Source organism: Mchenga conophoros, linkage group LG18 (assembly GCF_057382185.1).
Source record: "Mchenga conophoros isolate Kocher_MC1m ecotype Shallow Benthic linkage group LG18, M_conophoros_male_GT1.1, whole genome shotgun sequence".
In the NCBI taxonomy this organism is placed as follows: domain Eukaryota; kingdom Metazoa; phylum Chordata; class Actinopteri; order Cichliformes; family Cichlidae; genus Mchenga; species Mchenga conophoros.
The window spans coordinates 2,337,205-2,358,559 of NC_140543.1; the positions used below are offsets into that span (position 1 = coordinate 2,337,205).

General features: G+C 41.7%; 1 pseudogene; it reads right to left on the reverse strand.

The window, feature by feature from the left end:
- Positions 1–593: 593 nt before the first annotated feature.
- LOC146552847 (uncharacterized) lies at positions 594–18,807 on the reverse strand (annotated as a pseudogene).
- Positions 18,808–21,355: the final 2,548 nt, after the last annotated feature.

Below are 21,355 nucleotides of genomic sequence, written 5' to 3' on the forward strand. Positions count from 1 at the left end.
TTAAAAGTTTATTTTGTGACCAGAAAGAGTAATAAGAGTAATATTAAAACTAAATAGCTGCCGCCATTTTTGGAAACTGGAATTGAGACGCCATGAATTCTGCGATATGGTTTTTCATTTTTGGGAGAATGGAGGCTCCGGGAGATTTTCGGGAGGGGCATTGAAATTCGGGATTCTCCCGGAAAAATCGTGAGGGCTGGCATGTATGTCTGTGAGAGTGTGAAAAGGGCGCCGGTTTAACTCAGGCGACCACATGCCATACGGCTGAGAGCGGCCGGCCCGGGTTCAAGTCCAACCTGTGGCCCTTTGCCGCATGTCTGCCCCCCTCTCTCTCTGCCCCCGCTTTCCTATCGTCTTGTCACTGTGTCTATCAAATAAAGCTGAAAAAGGCCAAAAATATTTAAAAAAAGAGTGTAAAAGGTCTTCAATGAGACAGTTCACATCGAACAACAACCCTCCCACCTCTGTTTCTACCACAACAATGACGTTCACAGTTAGAGGCAAAAACAGACGATAACACTTTAGGATAATGCAATTTATTTATTGGTTATTAATTCTCATTGCAGTCAAGTTTATAAATGATCATTGATAGTTAAGAAAGAACAATTGGAGTGAAAGTCTTAAAATGAAAATAATTTAACTTGAACATTAAATGATCAGATTTCATACAATCGTAAAATCCTGATCCACGCTCAAGTTGATTTTGTTCAACAAATTACAATCATATGTACTGATTAATGTGAGGCACAGAGGTGCAGCATGATTTAGTTAAATAAGTCTCCAATCAGTCAGTTTGTCTTATCTTCTGAACAATAATTAGGTAAAAAGAAAACGACTTAAGGATTTGTGATCTTTTATGTAAATTAATATGATCAACAGCTCTGCTAATACCAGTACTACTGCTTCATTTAGTCATTTATGTCCATGCAGTAAATATTTACGAGTGCATGAGAATTACTTGGCGTTATTCTTGTTGTTCTCAATCACGTGAACAATTAGACTTGCACACATTTGATTTTTTGTTTCTGTTTTTCTGACCAATCACAGTATTGCACATGTTTGTGGTATTTTAGCTCCCATCCCCTGCAGGTGCCGCACTCGTTTCTCCCAGCCTGGGTTGGCCTCTGATTTCTCTTCCTCGATCAGCATGTCGATGTATTCTGAGGTGGACAGAGGATCTGGCTTCAGTGCTATCTGTTTAAGCGTGTCCTCACACTTACATGACATTTTCGCCAATTCTGTCACATCAGGCAGTTTATCAGAAAATACACTTTCCAGTTTTTTAACCAGCGCCTCAGCAGTCCTCTTATCATCGGTGACACCGATGCTTTCTTTCAGCTCTCTGACTGATTGTTTCCGTGTATCCTCTTTATACTCCCATTTTTTATTCTCGCTGACATGGTCTTCCCACGAACATTTGCTTGGGCACACAGTGCAGCATCCATTTGAATCCATTGCAGCACAGCAATTTTCAGCTGCATCCTTTTTCACAGGACAGGGATAATGACATGTAAACTTACACTTCTTACAGTTGGTACTGAAATTACCAGCATCCTCCTGCTTAGGGTTCATGACTGTAACTTCAAACTCGGCGTTCTCATTTTTGTTGATCTGGGCCTCAAACTCTCTTAGTTTTTTAGTCGTCTCTTTTAGCTCCCGAAGCCCGACTGACCGTAGTCTGCTTAATTTCCACCAAGCTTGTCCTACTATTTCATGCTGCCTTCTTTGATTGAGGACCTCGTTGGTCTGTTTCAAGCTTTTTGCTTGTGTGACTTTTACAGAATCAAAAAAACTCTTCATGTTGTTTGTGCTCATTTCCCAAAACATCTGACCAAAGTTTTCGTCATTCTGAGATGATCTGTTGTGTGCAAACAAGGCTGAATTATTAAATTTGAAGTGAACAGGCAGCCCATCATCAGCTGTAGGTAATGGGACACCTGAAGCTTGTACTGCGTCTAGAACTGGAGGTCGCTGACCGTCTACAGATGTCACCAGGATCCTGATGTTTTCTGCCACATCTTTGCCAAAGATTGAGAGCACTGAATCAAACACATATTTCTGTGTTGTGGATCTCACTTGAGCAGCCTGAGCTACAAAACACACAGCATCGATTTCAGTGACACCGTGCTGAGCAGAGAAGAGATTACGTAGCTGCTCTGTGATCTCTCTGTCTCTTTCTATGCCTCTTGTATCTCCAAAGCCTGGAGTGTCAATAATGGTCAGAGAGAACGGGATTTGAAATCCATCCTGGTGGTTGATTTTGTAAACAGTGACTTCAGAGGTCTGACTGTGAGCTCGTGATGTTGACTGATCCTCATTAATGAATTTAAACCTGAAACTGTCCTCCCACTCGACACCAACAATGTAGTTGATCATCCCATCGATCAGAGTGGACTTTCCTGATCCAGTCGCTCCAAAAAGCATTATTGTACGATTCTGCCTCGTGCTTTCTTCTCCAAAGTTAAACTTCCTGCATCCATATATGTTCATGTGTTCTTCTGTCAGAGGCAGTTTGTAAACTGAGGGGGAATCAGATTTGATCTTTTCACTTTTGTCTTTGAGAAGTTCTGCGAGGCGGTTAAATGTTGTTGTGTAGACTTTAACAGTGATGCTTTCTTTGCTTTTTCCAGCTGAACCACAATCACATCTGACCTTGACTGCATATTCTGTATCTGTCTGGAGACCTGAAAGGATCACCTTTTCACCTGCTGACTTTGTTTGGTTCCACTGCAGAGCTTCCTCATTATCATCTGTTTTTGAATACTCCACCATGTAACCCAATATCTGCACATCCTCTCCAAGCTCAACAGGCTTCTCCCAGCTAACTGATATCTTACTTGAATATGGCTGAGCTTGAGGTTTTCCAGGAGGGCTGCAGGGTAAAGTTTTAATGGCATCACTGATTACATTAGCTGGTCCGACACCTGCTGAGGTCACTGCTCTGCATCTGAACACATACTCTGTGTTTGGCTTCAGATCTCTCACTGTAACTTCTTCAGCCTTTGCTTCTGTCTTCTGCTGCCATCCATCCTCTCCACTGACACAGTACTCAACAGAGTAGGAGGTGATGTTCTCTGCTCCAAATCTGGGTGGAGAAATCTTCAGTGTCACACTGTTGTGGTTTATGTCAGCTGCTGTCACAGTTTCAGGCTTTGAAGGAGGCTCAAAGTTCTCACTGACAGTAAATCCACCTTCATAAAGGTGGATGCTGGAACCTTCCTGTGTCTCATTAGTTAACCCCACTGTCAGGAACTTCATGTTCTTGTTCTCCTTGTTGGCCTCTGCAAAATCACTGAAGAGTTTTGCTTTCCTCCTCATTTCAGCTGTTACTTCTTTTGAGGCGTACCATTGTTCCTTCTCTACATCATGAGTGTGAGGATCTTGAAGGTCTGGGTTGGTTTTTCCTCTTAAGTATCTTGATAAAGCTGAGAGGTACGGTTCATCCTTTCCCAGAGAGGTGAAAACAAAACACACAACATGCTCTGCACTCAGACTTTCCTTGTACAGATCATTTTGAGACGAGATGATTTTGGTGTTTTTCATCATCTTGGTAAAAGACATTAATGTGTAGATTTTTCTCTCTTTACAGTCCATCCACTCGTTCAGGTTTTTGCTGCTGAAAGGTGAAGAATGTCTCTTCTTCAGGATCTCTGCAAGCTCAGCTTCCTCTTCTCCTCCTCCTCGGATTGATGGAAGCTTCTTGGCCAAAGTTTGTTGGAATTCCAGCTTGAGCTCAGAGCACATTTCTTTGAAACTTTTAATTTTTTTTATCAATCTGTGGGAACTCCTTTGCAATGCTGGTTCTCAGTACATCATTGGACCTCATTTCCAGCTCACTGAAGTCCTCCAGGACTGTCTGTGCTTCTTGAACTAATCTTGTACTGATCTCACGGACGAGTTGAGCAGCAGAAGAATCTAAAGTTGTCAGTGGCAGCAGCCAGACCTTCACTGGTACAGCATTTTTTCCTTGAGCTCCTAGTAATCCTGGCAGGCTTTGGTAGACTTCTACTGCACCTTGAAAGGTTGTTGGTGGTTTTGGAAGACAGAAGTCTCCATAAAACCTGCAGGAGAATTTATGAACACTTTCTTTGTCCTTGTCTTCCATCTTCAGGGAACCTTCACCCTCTACAGAAAGTAAGGGAATCTTCTTGATGGTCACCTTCAAGTTGCCCTGAACATCTTGATGATTTTCCTGTTCAGAAACTTCACGGTCAAACACAAAGAAAGCTTGTGCTCCATAAAGAATAGCTGTGACTACATGTGTTGCTAAGCCTTGATCAAAAACATATGGATGCTTCACGTTTCCTCTTCCAAGATGATTCATGGACAGCTCCTGGAACTTTGTGGTTGCCTTGTACTTCAGTGTTACTCTGGCCTGATTTCTGGAAGATTTACTATCATTCAGATATTTGGCAGATCCATCAACCTTAACCAGTCCACCCAGGAAACTTGCCTTAAGTGAAGCTTCAACATTTAGAGCTGAAGATTTGCCAGAAATTGATTCAGATGCAACAATTTCGAACTCATTAGAGGGCTTTGATCTTTCTGCTATATCTTTCTTCAGGTCATCACGATCCCACAGAGTCAATCCTGCAAAAGAAGAAGCAAAAACATTAATACCAGGACTCCATCAATTAAATCACACTCTAAAATAAATTTATTTATTATTTATTAATTTCTTTTTTTAAAAATTACTTTGTTTTTTTTGTCTTTTTTGTGATGATCACAAAAATAGTAAATGAAATTTTGGAGACTGGAGAAACTCTGGAGTTCAGGCTCTGCATCTCAGTCAACACTCAACTCATAATAAACATTTTAGGCAATGATAGTAATAATATCAAAAGATTTGATTTGATTTTTGTAATGGGACGCCACTGTTTAACTTGGAACCTTGGGGCGATACCCTATCTTTGGTACCCAATCTCGGGTGGGGCTGATGATACAGTGGGGCAAAAAAGTATTTAGTCAGCCACCGATTGTGCAAGTTCCCCCACTTAAAATGATGACAGAGGTCAGTAATTTGCACCAGAGGTACACTTCAACTGTGAGAGACAGAATGTGAAAAAAAAATCCATGAATTCACATGGTAGGATTTGTAAAGAATTTATTCGTAAATTAGGGTGGAAAATAAGTATTTGGTCACCTCAAACAAGGAAAATCTCTGGCTCTCACAGACCTGTAACGTCTTCTGTAAGACGCTTTTCTGTCCCCCACTCGTTACCTGTATGAATGGCACCTGTTTGAACTTATCATCTGTATAAAAGACACCTGTCCACAGCCTCAAACAGTCAGACTCCAAACTCCGCCATGGCCAAGACCAAAGAGCTTTCGAAGGACACCAGGAAAAGTATTGTAGACCTGCACCAGACTGGGAAGAGTGAATCTACAATAGGCAAGCAGCTTGGTGTGAAAAAATCAACTGTGGGAGCAATCATCAGAAAATGGAAGACATACAAGACCACTGATAATCTCCCACGATCTGGGGCTCCACGCAAGATCTCATCCCGTGGGGTCAAAATGATCATGAGAACGGTGAGCAAAGATCCCAGAACCACACGGGGGGACCTGGTGAATGACCTGCAGAGAGCTGGGACCAAAGTAACAAAGGTCACCATCAGTAACACACTACAACGGCAGGGAATCACATCCCGCAGTGCCAGACGTGTTCCGCTGCTGAAGCCAGTGCATGTCCAGGCCCGTCTGAAGTTTGCCAGAGAGCACATGGATGATACAGCAGAGGATTGGGAGAATGTCATGTGGTCAGATGAAACCAAAGTAGAACTTTTTGGTATCAACTCAACTCGTCGTGTTTGGAGGAAGAAGAATACTGAGTTGCATCCCAAGAACACCATACCTACTGTGAAGCATGGGGGTGGAAACATCATGCTATGGGGCTGTTTTTCTGCCAAGGGGACAGGACGACTGATCCGTGTTAAGGACAGAATGAATGGGGCCATGTATCGTGAGATTTTGAGCCAAAACCTCCTTCCATCAGTGAGAACTTTGAAGATGAAACGCGGCTGGGTCTTCCAACATGACAATGATCCAAAACACACCGCCCGGGCAACAAAGGAGTGGCTCCGTAAGAAGCATTTGAAAGTCCTGGAGTGGCCTAGCCAGTCTCCAGACCTCAACCCCATAGAAAATCTGTGGCGGGAGTTGAAAGTCCGTGTTGCTCGGCGACAGCCCCAAAACATCACTGCTCTCGAGAAGATCTGCATGGAGGAATGGGCCAAAATACCAGCTACTGTGTGTGCAAACCTGGTAAAGACCTATAGTAAACGTTTGACCTCTGTTATTGCCAACAAAGGTTATGTTACAAAGTATTGAGTTGTATTTTTGTTATTGACCAAATACTTATTTTCCACCCTGATTTACAAATAAATTCTTTACAAATCCTACCATGTGGATTCATGGATTTTTTTTTCACATTCTGTCTCTCACAGTTGAAGTGTACCTCTGGTGCAAATTACTGACCTCTGTCATCATTTTAGGTGGGGGAACTTGCACAATCGGTGGCTGACTAAATACTTTTTTGCCCCACTGTATCTCCCTCCTGACCTGGCGTCTACATACGTGTACACACACACACACACACACACACACACACACACACACACACACACCTGTCTGTATATATATACATATATATATATTAGGGGTGCAACGATATTCGTATCGATATTGAACCGTTCGATACAGTGCTTTCGGTTCGGTATGCATATGTATCGAACAATACAACATTTGTAATTTATTTTATCAACTTTCCTTCTGACGATGCTGTCTGTGTTGAGCGCTCAGTGAATCTGCGTTCGACTACTCCGCCTAGGCTGCACTGTCGAGCGCAGATCCACTGAGCACTCAACACAGACAGCATAGTCAGAAGGAAGAGCGCAGGGCAAGCTAGCGAGACAGAAGTTAAGCTCTCCTTGCAACATGGCAAATTGAACCTCCCCCACCCTCATTCAGATCTGGCGTTTGGAACTATTTTGGTTTTCATGTGACGTATGACCCTGAAGGTAAGCGAGTCATGGACTAAAGTAAAACAGTATGTTGGATGTGCCACGCAATGCTCAATTACATGGGTGGGAACTAGTGTGTTAGCGCAGTTAGCTCGTTAACGTGTTGGCCGTCCAGCCCCACGCACGGGGCGATCCGCGGTAGCTCGTTAACGGAGATTTGCCGTGTTGTGGCGTTAACGTCATTTCAGATTAACGCTGACAGCACGAGTGGGAACACAACGAATATGACTGCACATTTACACCGACATCATCCTAGTGCGAAGACAAGCGTATAGTATAGCTGTTATTTTTGGAAAGAGCCATTTCTCTTTAATAAACTCTCTTTTCCAAAGATGAGTGATTCCTCAATCAGATACAGGGCTCGCAAAATCGCTAGCCCGACGTCCCGGGGCTAGAGATTTTTCCAGTGGGGCTACCAAAATCTATCTCTGCCCTAGGGCTGTTCAATTAATCGAATTTTAATCACGATTACGATCTGGGCTTTCAACGATCATTAAAAATGACTGAGCCGATTATTAGCATCTCCCTCATGCTTTATTCTCGCGCTGCTCCGTGTGGCAATTCGAGCGCACCTCTCTGCATTTCGAACACCATCACAACAATTAAGAGGACCTGAGGGAAGCTCTGAAAGCTAAGCAGAAGTTATTTGGAGAGGAGAGTGACTGCCGCTGGTTGAAAAGAGAGGTAAAAAAAACTTAAGTGGTGTGGAAACATTATGGGTTCGCGGAGTCAGACGTGGATCAAGTAGACATAGTGTGTAAACTTTGCTACGGTGTAGTAGCTGCACCACAGAGCAACACTGCAAAGTTCACTAAACATAGATGTTTACATTTTTAATTTTTTTCTTATATTGCAAACATTTGCACTGTTATCAATATTTGCACACTATTTTATATTATTTTTTAAAGTCATTATTCAATACATTGTTATTGTTATCCCTTTAAAGCCGGTCAGAGCAGCACGCTCCGTTTTGTGTAACTATTTTTAAATCCCTGTAGAACCTAAACCACGTAAGCTAGCGCAATAATTTTTGCATATGAAACCGGAGGAGTTGTACTTACTGTACATCTTATGCCATCAGCTTGTCCTCGGTCACGGTTTCCTTCCACATAAAGCTTTGCAAAAATTGCATAAAAAGCGCTTGCAGGAACAAAAACATAATATTCCAGAAACACGCTTTGCCGAACCGATCAGCTGTTCGTAACACTTCCCACATTGAAACAAACGTCAGCGCGAACTATCACATGTCCGCCATTTCCTGCCCGAAACCGGAAGTTACGTCATTTTCGCAGAAAATGTAGTTTTTTTACTTGTAGGCCTTAAAAGACTATACTGGTGTTTTTATAAGTCATGTTTGACTCTATACTTTTCTGAATAGTTGCTGGGATGCTTAGAACTCAAATTGCACTGCTGGAAATAGTTTATTTTGATGCACCTGCTGCTTTCTTTGCAAATTTGCATCATAGGATTGTTTTTTTTTTTGTTTTTCCTGCAGTATATAAAAATTGCTGTATCTCCAAAATAAAACTATGAAGATACTCAAAAGAAATTTCCTGTTGTTGTAAACTATTTTTTGCAACTTTTTTGTATTTAAAGTTTTGAGGGATAAGCCTCTTAAATTTCTCTAAGTAGAAATATATATAAAAACAACAAAAATGATTTTCAATTTTTTTGTAGTTTATTGCACTTTTTTGCAATTAATGTAGTTACTATGGACTTAATGCATACATATTATTAAAATATGGGCTATAACAGTTGTATTGATGTATAGCAACTTGAAATGCTCCCACAAATGGCTCTACAACATGTAAAAAAATAATATAAGCTCTGGCGGACTTGGTTCTATGGTAGGTCTTAAAGGGTTAAATAAATATCGTCAAATAATCGAGATCTCAATTTCAGTGAAAATAATCAGGATTATCATTTTTTCCATAATCGAGCAGCCCTACTCTGCCCTGCCCGTCGGCCTATCGTAGGAAGGAAAAATATATGTCAATGCTTTTGCATTCTATCGGGAATGTAGCTGGGTAATTATGTCATTGGCATCGGTGAGCCACTGTCAATATGTGACATATTGAAATCGTGTTCGAATTTGCGCTTGTTTTTTGCTTTCACTTTGCAATCGTGCGAACTGTGTATAGAGAGCGACAGCACTGATTGGTGAGTGACGATTATTTGTGCACCAATTCCTCTGACATCGTCTTATTAATCGTTAGCTTACTATGCAAACATGACAAGTGAAATCTCCCGCAGCTTAAACATATGAGAGGTTGATCGCGCAGAGAATCGCTGAGCTTATGTGAGTGTGTGTGTAAAAGCAGCAGGATATATATTTTAGTTCTGCTGAGCCAAATAAGACAGGTCAGGGTGAAGAAGTGACAGCCAAAGAAAAGCTTACCACAAAACGGAGAAGTTATGACAAATGAGACTATAAGGCAAAAAGAAAGTGCAGCTTTATGGTTTCATGGACAAAAGAATTTCTGTGGCTGCAATATGACGAGCTAAATAACCAGGGCTGCACATAAGTGGTCCGCAGGTGCGCATTCGCTGTCAAAATAAAAAACGCACACAAGATAAGAAGTTGCAATGCGTGTTTGTGTACATAAGATTTTCAGGAGGAGGACAGACATTTGTTTAGAACTCTTAAAGATGTCGAAGAAGCTCCTTTAAGCAATTACTTTGGTTTTCCTCCACCTCCAAAAAAATGTCAGAAGGAGTCCGAACCACAAAAGAAGCACGTATTCTCGGAAAAGTAGTACCAGGAGGTGAGCTGGCTTCAAACAAATGATGAACGCACAGAGATGTGGTGCAGAATGTGTGTGTGTGTGTGTGGGTGTGTGTATATATATATATATATATATATATATATATATATATATATATATATACACACCCACACACACACACACACACACACACACGTCCAACTTTCCTATGTTAAAATCATGTTTAATGCCTACTATAAGAACTGTTTTGGTCTCTGTGGACAGAGTCTCCCTTCAGATCAATTGCACAGTGAATTATTTGATATCATGTATGTGATACTGGAGTTAGTGGACAGCTGGAGTGATGGCTGTCATAGGGTAAGGGGTGGGGTTCACCCTGGAAAGGTCGCCAGTCTGTCGCAGGGCTAACACAGAGACAGACAACTATTCACACCCATTAACAATTTAAAATAATCAGTTCACCTAACCTCATGGATTCAAATTTAGGACCTTCTTGCTGTAAGCTAACAGTGCTAACCACTGTGCTACCTAAATCGATTACAAAAGCAAAAGAATTTAAAATAGCTTCAAATACTGAAACTTCAGCCAAGTGCTGCCAACTCCATTGTATCACCAGATTTAGAGTCCATGGCTCAGTATGAACTGGAAGTAATCAGAAACAGTTCGTCAGTTTTCTGTTCTCACTTTACTGTTGTCATGTGACACTTTGTGGCAGGCAGGATGTAGGACCTAAATGCAGGACTCAGGACATGGAAGGATGAACGAAAGGAGGCAGCTTTTATTGCACTGCATAAACTTGAACACTAAATACAAGGAAGAAAACACAACTAGAAACTAGACAACTAAGAACTCAGGAAACTAGAAACATAGAAACACAGAAGCTAGAAACTAGGAACTGACAAGAAGCAACAATGTGAACCAAGAGCACGGCAGAAACACACAGCACTGAGAGGGTACAACGTGACAACGGACATAGGGAAACACTGGGCTTAATTACACCAGGGAGTAACGAGGGAATGGGAAACTCAGCTGGGACTAATGTGACATAATGAGATGGAAAGGAAGCAAAACTGAAAACATTAAGAAAGGACGTGAGACTGTCAAAATAAAAGAGGAAACAGGAGACAGGCACAGAGACGTGGACTTGACAAGGAGACGCTAGACAAGAAACTAGATGAGGGATGTGTAACACAGGGGAGGCATAGAGGCAAAAGCAGAGAACTAGAAAGCAAAGAACTAGACATCAAAAGATATAATGAGAAACTAACTGAATCAAAGAATATTAATAATCAACAGCACTGAGTCACCAGACTCAGGACCATAACATCTGTTGCTGTTTATGTTTTTCGTTGTTTGTCCTTGAGGACGACCAAACTAGAAACCACATCACTTTTGACCATTTAGGGTTTTCTTAGTTTACTCATTTCCCGTTAAAAACAAAAACAAAAAAACAGTGTAGTTTATTTTGGTAGGGAAAATGTGTATTTCCTGACTCATTGAAAATGTGAGCTTGCTGACAGTTACCAGTTGAAATTGGTTGCAAATACATTTAAACAATTTCACTACCAAAACAGATGATGTCTTTTATGCAAACTAAGAGCAACTATGGTAATCTGCTGGTGACCAAAGCAATTGCAGGGATGTTTTTTGTGCAGTACTCTTGTTGCAACAACCTGCAGCAAACACTCTTTTACTGGTTGGGGAATAAACATTGTTTCTCTAGCGACCAGCAGTTGCTATGAGATTTCACAGTTGTTATTACAAGTTTACTCCATATAGTTACTTACTATTAAAATGAATTTATGTCCTCAGTCGTGCTGAAACAGCTTCATAAAATTGCCACCTGAGAGTAAGAACAAAGGTTGTGAGGTCAAACATCTGTGAAAATCGTTGCTAAGTGATATTCATCAGGCTTGGTTTTATATTTAGTCCACACTATGGGACAGATCTGCTCATTGTCTGCAGCAACAAATGTTGTTGTTGTTATTTAAAAGCTACAGTTGGTATTTAATAAAGAGGCACATTGTCACTGACAGGTGTGGACACGGGTATTTTATCAGCTTTATGATATTTGTATTTGTTGGACTTTCCATTTCCAGTATTTAGATGAATCAAACATTTTTAGTATGGTCTTTAGTATGCTCACAGTTTAGTGCAAATTATGCTTAACCCTCTGGGGTCGCTGGACGCGCCGGCGCGTCAAAATCACATGACCACTTGTCGGGGCCTGGGGCCTGGGGCTCGCTCGGGCCCCTTTGGAGGTGGGGTGCCCCCGGCCTCTCGGCCTGGGGCTCGGTCACTCAGGCACAGCTGGGGGCCGGCGGAGCTCACGGGCGCGTCACTGCAACTCCCCCTGACTTCTGCTCTGCGGCTGCTGGGCGAGCCCTCATCTGGGACTCTCCTCAGCTCTTACTGGAACAGTGGCGCGGCTGCCCCTCTGTTAGTCTTCCATGGTCTCTTGTATTCTGGGGGCCTGTGGATGTCTGGAGTTTTGATCTCCTCCATACCCGCTTCACACCCTGGAGGACGGGGCTGTGGCCCCCCCACACTCCCTAGCAGATCATTACATGGAGAAACCTTTGGAATGCAAGCATGCTGATCCACACAGGTATGCACACATGGGTATTCACAGACGCGGACTAAAGCTTTCTTGGCTGCTGCCTCAAAGCACACTGTGCGCTGTCTATCTTGCGTGCTGCACAATATTGTTTATTATTTAGTAAATATTGATATCTATGACTAGCTAGTTTATTGTGATGGTGCTTTGTTTTCTCTATTATTATGTTGCTCTTTGTTGTTTGCTGTCTCCTCTGTTTGTTTTTTTTGTTTGTTTGTTTTTTTTCTCCATACAGGTGACCCAGGAGTTCTTTTTTTTTTTTTTTTCTCTCTCTTCCCCCCCCTTCTCACCGTCTCTTCTCCCCTTTGGTTTTCTTTCTTTCTCTCCCCCTCTTTCTCTCATTCATTCCCCCTGTCCTATTTATTAAAAAAAAAAAAAAAAAAAAAATGACAAAGGATGAACTGAAGCTCTGCCATCACGTAATGTCGCATACTGCTGTTTCTGATGTCATTTTAATTTAAAAAAAAAAAAAATAAATAAAAAAATAAATAAATCACATGACCAATTTAAGACGACACAGCTACAAGATGCAGCACGTCAGAGTCTCCATTTCAACTTGGGTCGAAAGTGCGGACTTCAAACTATATACCAGTTTTTGAATTGTGTCGATGGGCCACGTAAAACCAGAGTTATGATAAAAAATACACGCGATGTTTTTTTTCTGAACAAAACAGTGGCGTTTACAGCGGGAAGAACGGTAAAAACGGCGTTTTCTACAGACATCGCTAGCAAACACTCTCGCTTGCGAGTGAAAAAAGAAAAAACACCCATTCCCTATTGGTGTTAGAGTTTACCATGTCAGCCAATCAAAAAAATGATAAGGCACCATGTGACATTTGGTTGTTTAGGGAGAAGGGGAAGTTTTTAGGAGTGACACCCGCGACGGAAAGCGGGCGAGCGAAAGAAAGAGAGAGAGTGAGTTTTCATATGTGAGACATTAGTGACGTTTAGCGTGTTTGGAGGCTGTAGTTAGTTTGTTGTGTAGTTATTGTTTTGTATTGTGTGTCAGTTATACTGCTGAATTCATATTTGCTCTCAAAAAGCCGTCAAAGGCAGATTCCAGTGTAAACGCTGTTCCAACATGGAAAACTGGACTGATGCGCCTCCTGCTGTCAGACCTGCAGGTTTAGGCCTGTGCTGTTCTCCTCTGTCTTATACTGAACACAAACTACATATTTTGGACTGGCACAAATAATTTGTGTGCCTTTTCTGACTTTTCTTCTTTGATGCAGCACAGCTGATTGTTCAGTAAATAGATTTAAATGGTTATATAAAAAACGCCCGAGGCCTTGGCTGCATTTTTAGGTAAATAGTACCATATAACTTTGTTGTTTGCAAAACTTGTGCATAATTTTTAGAAATGTACAATTTCTATTTGCATTTCAAGTTGTGAAAATGATTTGTTAAACATGTTTGTGGGTTTTACAGTAAAAAATAGAACTTTTTTCTACTCGGATTTTGAATTTTTTGTCTGAATTTAGATCAACTGTGCTAATATAGTATACCAAATGAAAAAATAACTCAAATTTCAGATATTTGAGGTTGTGCTGAAAATAATGATACCAAAGAAGGCAAGAAAAACACATTTTAAAGGTGAAATATAGAGGTAAAATCAAAAGTAGTCAAAAACGGCCAATTATACCCTGGACCCCAGAGGGTTAATCCTTATTTTGTATGATCTGTGTGAGCCCTGCGACAGACTGGCGACCTGTCCAGGTTCTAGCACATCTCTCGCTTTATGGCAGCTGGGGTCGACTCCAGCCCCCCAGCAACCCTGAATTGGATAAGCGAAAGAAAATAGAAGGATGGATGGTACCTGTGTGAGTATGTGAAAGTTAAGTAGAAGCACTGAATGAATGTGTGTGTGAATTAGAAAGAAACTGCTTGGACTGAGTAGAAACAATACTGAAAGTATTCTATTTACTGGGAGAAGTTTATTTTTGTTTATTTTTGCTCTGTAGTATCAGTCAGTGTCTGTTACGAAACAAATAGAAATTTGTGTGAAAATGCAGCCATTAAAGAGACAGACATGTCTCTTTAAGAATGTTTGAATATGATCCAGAGCTATCCTGTCTGTTTGTTTTTTTTACCAGCTGATCTGCTGTGAATTTGGTCTTTACTGAAACTGTCGTTTAGGTTCCCAGAAGGACTTTTCACTCCCATCTGTGCATTGTTGTCATTGTGACCTCAGAATAATTTGACCTGCCTTTTTATCTTCATGTGATTTGGATTGATTCCTTTAATTTACTATGTTTTGATGATGATGCTGTTGGGGATAAGGGATGTTTCTGATCGGACGGTTCCCCTGCTTTCTGTATTGATACAAACTGTATAAAAATACCATCTACTGAGTATAAAGAGAACTGCCCACAAGCCTGACTGAGATAAAACTTGGTCAGTCTGAACTATTAATCAGCTTATAGATTTTAGAAAATATCAGCAAAATATCAACAAACAAACACAACATGTTTGTTTTAGGGTGTCAAATAACTCATTGCTTGGTCAGATGTGAGTCAGATGTTCTCACTGCTGCTAGTTCAATCAGTCGAAAACAAAGTTACTGCAAACTATGATATAAACAACAAATAAAAATAATAATAACTAGAGTTCTGAAGCAACAGTCCAAAACTCAAAACCCTGGGCCAAAGACCCAGGACCGTGACAATTGTAATAAAAAGAAAATGATGAATCTAAAACTCTGAAACATAACATTTAGATTCAGTGTGACTTTTAGATTGTTTTGCACTTTCTTAATTGTTAAGTAATAGGAAACAGTCCCTGCTGTAACTGCACCTGTTACTTTAAGTTATTTAAATTTTCTCCACCACAGTAATAAAGACAAAAACATAAAGTGAAGCAGCGTCGGTGTACTTACAGTAGACAGCTGTGTGATCCTCTGAAGTCTCTGCTCTTCGTTCTCTTTTATATTCACTGTGAGGACAAAAAACCTTCACTGCAAGAAGAAAAAGCAGAAGAGCTTCAGGCTCGTTTCTCAGATTCATGTGTGACCTGTGAAAATACGTGTTCAGTGTGCAGGCAGGAAACCCACAGTACGAGCCTGCAGTCATGCTCACAGCTCTCTGAGGCTCTGCTTACATGACAGCAGGTGGATAAAAACTCTTCCCCTCTATGAGCTGAAAAAGAAGAGAAGTCATTTAAGTGACTTTGAACATGAAACTGTATCATCTAAAGATTCAGATTTAAGGCTCCATGCAAAGAAGAAGCCACATGTGAGCATGATCCAGAAACACGCCTGTCTTCTCTGGGACAAAGTTCATTTAAAATGGACTGAGTGGAAAACATGGCTGCCAGGTCCTCTAGACTAAAGAGGAGAGGGACCATTTGGCTTGTTATCAGCAATCAGCTCAAACATCTGAATCTCTGAGAGTATGGAGTGCATCAGAGGCTGTGGAATCTGGAAATCACTGAAACTTATTTACAGCTTTTAGAGCAACATATGCACCAACTCAGACATCTCAGATCTTTTTCAGGGGTGATGCTAAACTGCAGCTATGACTACAGCATGGCTTTTGGTAAAAGACTGTGGATGCTAAACTATCCAGACGTTTCATCAACTGAAAACATCTGGAGCATCACGAAACAAAAATACATGAACGAACACCCAGGACTGCTGAGCAGCTGATATCAGATTGGGACAAAGTCCAGCAGCTTTTGTGAATCTAAATTGGGTTTAGGACATTTGGAAATCATTTCACTCTTGTTATTTAGTTTTTACGCAGCATCCCAACTTTATTGGAATAAGAGTTGCAGGCCTCCTGGTTTCCTAAGCTTCTGTAGTAATTAGTGATGATTGTCGATCTTGGCTACATCACTGACAGGAAGTGATAACCGCTAATTCAGCATACTTTTGTGGAAAAGCAGAAGAGCATCAGGCTCATTTCCCTGAGCAGTGTGTGGCCTGTGAAATAAACGTGTCTAATGTTCACGCTGAAAAACCAGACTACAAGCCTGCAGTCATGATTGTGCCTCTTTGAGGCTGTTCTTTTGTTCTCCGAGGCCTTGAGCTAAATGTTCTAGTATATTACATTAATGTTATGTTATTTATGTGAACATGTAATTTTACTGAGATTTCAGTCTCTTTTTCCAAAGACAGACATCAATAATATGAACACAGTTCATCCACAAGTGTAGCAGCGTGTAATCCTTTAAAACTGACATCAACAAAGAAAACCACATTTATTGCAGGGACCATTAACACTAAAAAGGCTGAGGAATAACTGAACGTTTGACACAGTGAGCAGGAAAGTGCCCGTGAGACAGCTTGAGATCCACAAACCATCCTGCTAGAGACACAATAACTGAGTACTAAGAACTGTGTGGGACTTCTTCAGTCTGACAACGTTCAGCCAGGTGAACAGGATGAGGTCTGGACTTTGGGCCGCTGCAACTCATTGGCACTTTTTTTAAGCTGTTCTTTTGGAGATCTGCTGCTGTGCTTAGGCTCATAATCCTGTCGATCACTCAGTTTAGTTAGATGGCCTCACATTTGAATCTAGAATAATTTGATATATGGAAGAGTTCAGTATCAACTCAGTGACCCTCCACCGCCGTGCTGACAGATGGTATGAGGTGTTTGTGCTGATATACTGTTTTGGGGTTTGCTCGAAACATGTGCACAAAGAAGCCATCGTGCAGTCGAGAGTGTCTGCTTTGTGAGCTCTGCTGCAGTTTCATGCTCTCGAGGTTGACTGCGCTCTTCAAGCTGAATGCTGCTCGCAGTTTCTCTTAACTGGCTACATCATTTTCCTTTTTGTACAGCCTGGAAACAGCCTGGATAAACCGAGGAATTCTGTCTGCCTGTGAATTCGCATAAGGGTCCTCATCCACACAACTTATGACGCACTATACCTGCTGGGCACCTCTTAATAAGGTGATGGGCATTTTTCTGCCTCCACTCTCCAACTCAGCAGCTGAAATGGAAATACAGACTTCTGCTTCTTGTCCTCTAAGACAGTGTTTCCCAACCACTGTGCCGTGCCACAGAGTTGTGCCGTGAGAAATGATCAGGTATGCCGTGGAAGATTATCTGGTTTCAACTGATTAGTACTCTAAGCGACTGCCGTGAATAATAGACAGAACAATTACATTCTCTTCCAATAGAGGGCAGTACTTCTTCCTCTAATTAAATGAATAGACTATGTGCACGTTAGCATATGCTACTCCTGTGGGGAGCTTTGTTTCCGGTGTCCTATTCGTGCCTTGGTTACGGTTCAAAACAAGTTAAGCAAATGAATGAATCTATAGATGTCTCGGGCATTTACCCAATATATCTGTAAATGATGTTCATCGACTTGTCGATATTATTCCCCCCGCGCCTCAGGGCAAAAGAATAAAGGGATTCAAATGTTATATTTCTCAGCTGTCCCTCGTTTATCGCAGGTGTTATGTTCTAAAAATAACCAGCGATAGGTGAAATCAAGTCGCCAATTTTATTTTTTGACGGTGCAAAGCGTTTCGTGGACATCGTGGACATACAGTACTGCACTTCAGAGTCACACTGCTAGCATCGATGCAGCGATTCTGTACTGTACAGGAGAGACGTCATGGAGGAGATCGTCTGCAGCGATCAGGACACAATGTGACGTAAAAAAACAACAACCCATGCACTAAAAAATCCGTGAAACAGCGAGGTGAAAGGTGAACCGCGTTATAGCGAGGGACCGCTGTAATTTTGAAGGTAAGTCACAACATACCCTTCGTAAATACTAATGTATAGAAACCCTTACCAGCAGTCATTCATTTTTTGTGTGGCTTTTTTCACGGTTTATTAACATGCTGTGCAGGTGTGTACTTGACTAGCTGATCTCGACATAACGGGAAAACATCTGGTTTGACTATTCTTCACCTGTAGTTTGAATGCTGAACATTTGCCTGTTTAAATCATGAGACCAGTCACTATACAGAGATGTGCTTCTGAGTGTGGACGATGTGTCTTCTGCTGCAGTGATGCAGTTCTGCTTGTGTTGAGGGATGTAAACAACTGATCGATCTAAACTCTTTAAACGTCAAAATTGATCATTAGATTTTTTATGACACAACAGTGGTGAGTGTTCCCACCTTCTGCTCTTTGTAACTTAACGCGATCTTTCTGTTTTCGAGTTTTGGACATGATTTTGGAGGATATCTTCGCAGTAGTGATTGACCGCAAAGTAAAGCTACCGGAAATGTACAACCTCACATTATATATATTTCAGGAAATTATATATGCTGTGTCCGAATTCAGGGGAAGGATGCTTGTTACTGTATGTATATATATATATATATATATATATATTCTACAGTCGACTGGCTTTAAAAAAATGAAAGTTTGTGATGCATCAAGAATCTTTACATGTGAATTCTTACCAGTGACGAGCGCGTCACTGCGACAGTCGTACAGCATCCCGACGCTGAAAGGCCGACCGAGCGCTGCCACCTCCATCGCACCGCCTGATGTACCGTCCGTCCTTCAGTCTAACCTGGAAAACACAGAAAAAGTTTGAGGATGTTTTTCTGGTTCTTCTGCTGTCCAGCTGTTTGTTTTTATACCCATTACTATAACGGACAACATCTGGAATAGTTCCACCTGGCACCTCCTGGGTGAGACAGTGACAGTGTAGTAGGTTGTAAAATGCTGCACGTTCAGTTTTACGGAAACAAACTGTTTCTGTTTATAAATGTCAATAACACCTCTGTTACGAACTTGTATGTCCATGTGTTTGTTTGTGCAGGTGTTGTGTTCTTTTTCTATGTTAATTTAGCTGTGCCAGGGCCCTGTTCCGATTGGTGCGTGGATATACTGCCCTGGCGTGATTGGATCCAGCTGGAGGACCCGCCCATTAAAAGGAGGCTGGAGTGCTACAGCGGCAGAGGTCCTCGCGTTTCTCCTCATCACCCAGCAGTAGTCCTGTGGTAGCCGCTGGCTGCAGTATACGCTTGAAAGTTGTGGAAGTGGAGTGGGTAGGGGTGAGCTGCCGTTTCTTTTGATTACCCGTTTTCTCCTGTTTTGAGTTAGTTAAGGAGGTCAGACTCTGTCTTTATTTTTGACTTTGTTTTGGTAAGGTCAGGGGTGCGGGATTTGTGTAGGTTTGTTTTGTTTATTGTTTTGGCCTTGGCTCACCCTGAAGTGTTGACACTCCCGTTTTTGGTTCTTTTTATTCACATTGTAAATAAATCACCTCTTATCTAACGGATTTGTTTCGTGTGACTGCTTGGGTCTTGGGGGGGAAGCGAGTGCCTCGTTCATGTTATGGCCTGGCCCTAGACGGGTCGTAACACCTCTTATACATTTACATACTAAGGTAAAACCTTATTACATCAGTAGATGGTGATCCTGCACAGCTGTGGATCCACTGGAAAGCAAACAGCTGCAGGTTCAGGCATTAAAACTCTTTATTGATTAATTAAACTAAATTAATTGTATAATTAATTATAAATAAATTCATTCCTATACAAAACCAAAAACAGTAGGACCTTCCACATGTTAGAGAACAACACTAACCACTATGGACACAAGAATCTGTAAGAAAAAAACATCAAAGTTATTCATGTTGCTGTGTTTGTATTTAAGGACTGTTGATTAAACGTTATGTGTTATAAAATATTGTTGAATTAATTCTTAAACATATTTTAGTTCTTACTGAGTTTTAACTGCTTTAGAAAATTAATTCTTATAAGATTTCCACCTTTTAGCTTTCGGATTCTCTCAGCCTTTGACGTAATTATTAAAAAATATTTCAAAGTAACACTGTCAGGTTACAGGTGGTGCCCATGTGTACTGTTGTTTGTAACCTAAGGAGCTTGGAAAGAAAAGCGTCTGGACTTGAAGATGTTTCACCTCTAACCCGAGAAGCTTCTTCAGTTCTAAGGTCAAATGGTGGAGAGTCCCAGATTTAAACCCAGTGGGAGTGTCCCCCCACAGAGGGACAAAAGGACCCCCTGATGATCCTCTAATCACATGAGCCAAGGTGTGAAACTGGGTGTGGGTCACAATCAGCCAGAGTTTCAGGTGAGTTCATTGTGAAACCTGGCCCCACCTTATCATGCGAATTCCTGAGGTCAGATGGCCCAGGATGTGAGTCACAACACAGAAGAGCCACCTCCACAGGACAAGACTCAGCAGTCCATCTGCATCTTAAGGATAAAGGTCACTCTTTCGAGGATGCCAATGTTCACATTTTGGACAGAGAGGACAGATGGTTTGAAAGAGGAGTGAAAGAAGCATCTATGTCCACTGTGAGCGACCATCTTTGAACAGAGGCGGGGTTTACGACACCAACTCTCTGCCATCTATATTCCAGTTTTGAGATCCTTCCCAGACGCCTTAACGCCCACTCACATCCTGGGCCATCTGACCTTCTCACACGCTGTGTTCATCTGTCTTCAGACCACAGCTCTCTGTGCTGCTTCTACCTCTGATGTTGTTCAGTCACATTTAACTTCAAGTTGGTATTAAATGCAGTGAAATGTGTTTTCACACAGCAGACAGTGTAGAAGCATGTGTAACCCAGATCATTGGTTGAGTATGGGATTTCTGATTATTTGTGGTCACTGAACGCACCACTGTGCCGTGCGCATAGCCACTCTCTAGTCCAGCTACAGAGTTTTTCCTTCCGTTCATCCGATGAGGCGCATGCTGCTCTCGTGCCCTCTACGAGCTGGAAATTCGGGAAAAAGTCTTGTAGCGGTTACAAACGTGAAGCGGAGCTGAGTCCGACAGCATTCGCCATTACACGAACTCCTCTGGCTGGTTTGTTTGCCCTTTTGGTGCCCTGGATCCTACTGGATGAACTGCCTTGTGGAAGTCCTCATCTGATGACTCTGCCGAACCGTCCTGGCAAATAGATGGTCGTTGCTGCTTGCTGGATGCTATTATTGGATGCTACACCGTTCCAACAGAGCGGTAGGAACAATTCAAAGGGCCCCAACGATGCGCTTTATTTTTCCCTGAGCTCAGGTGATTTTCTTTTGGCCAAAGGACCTTAAAGGAT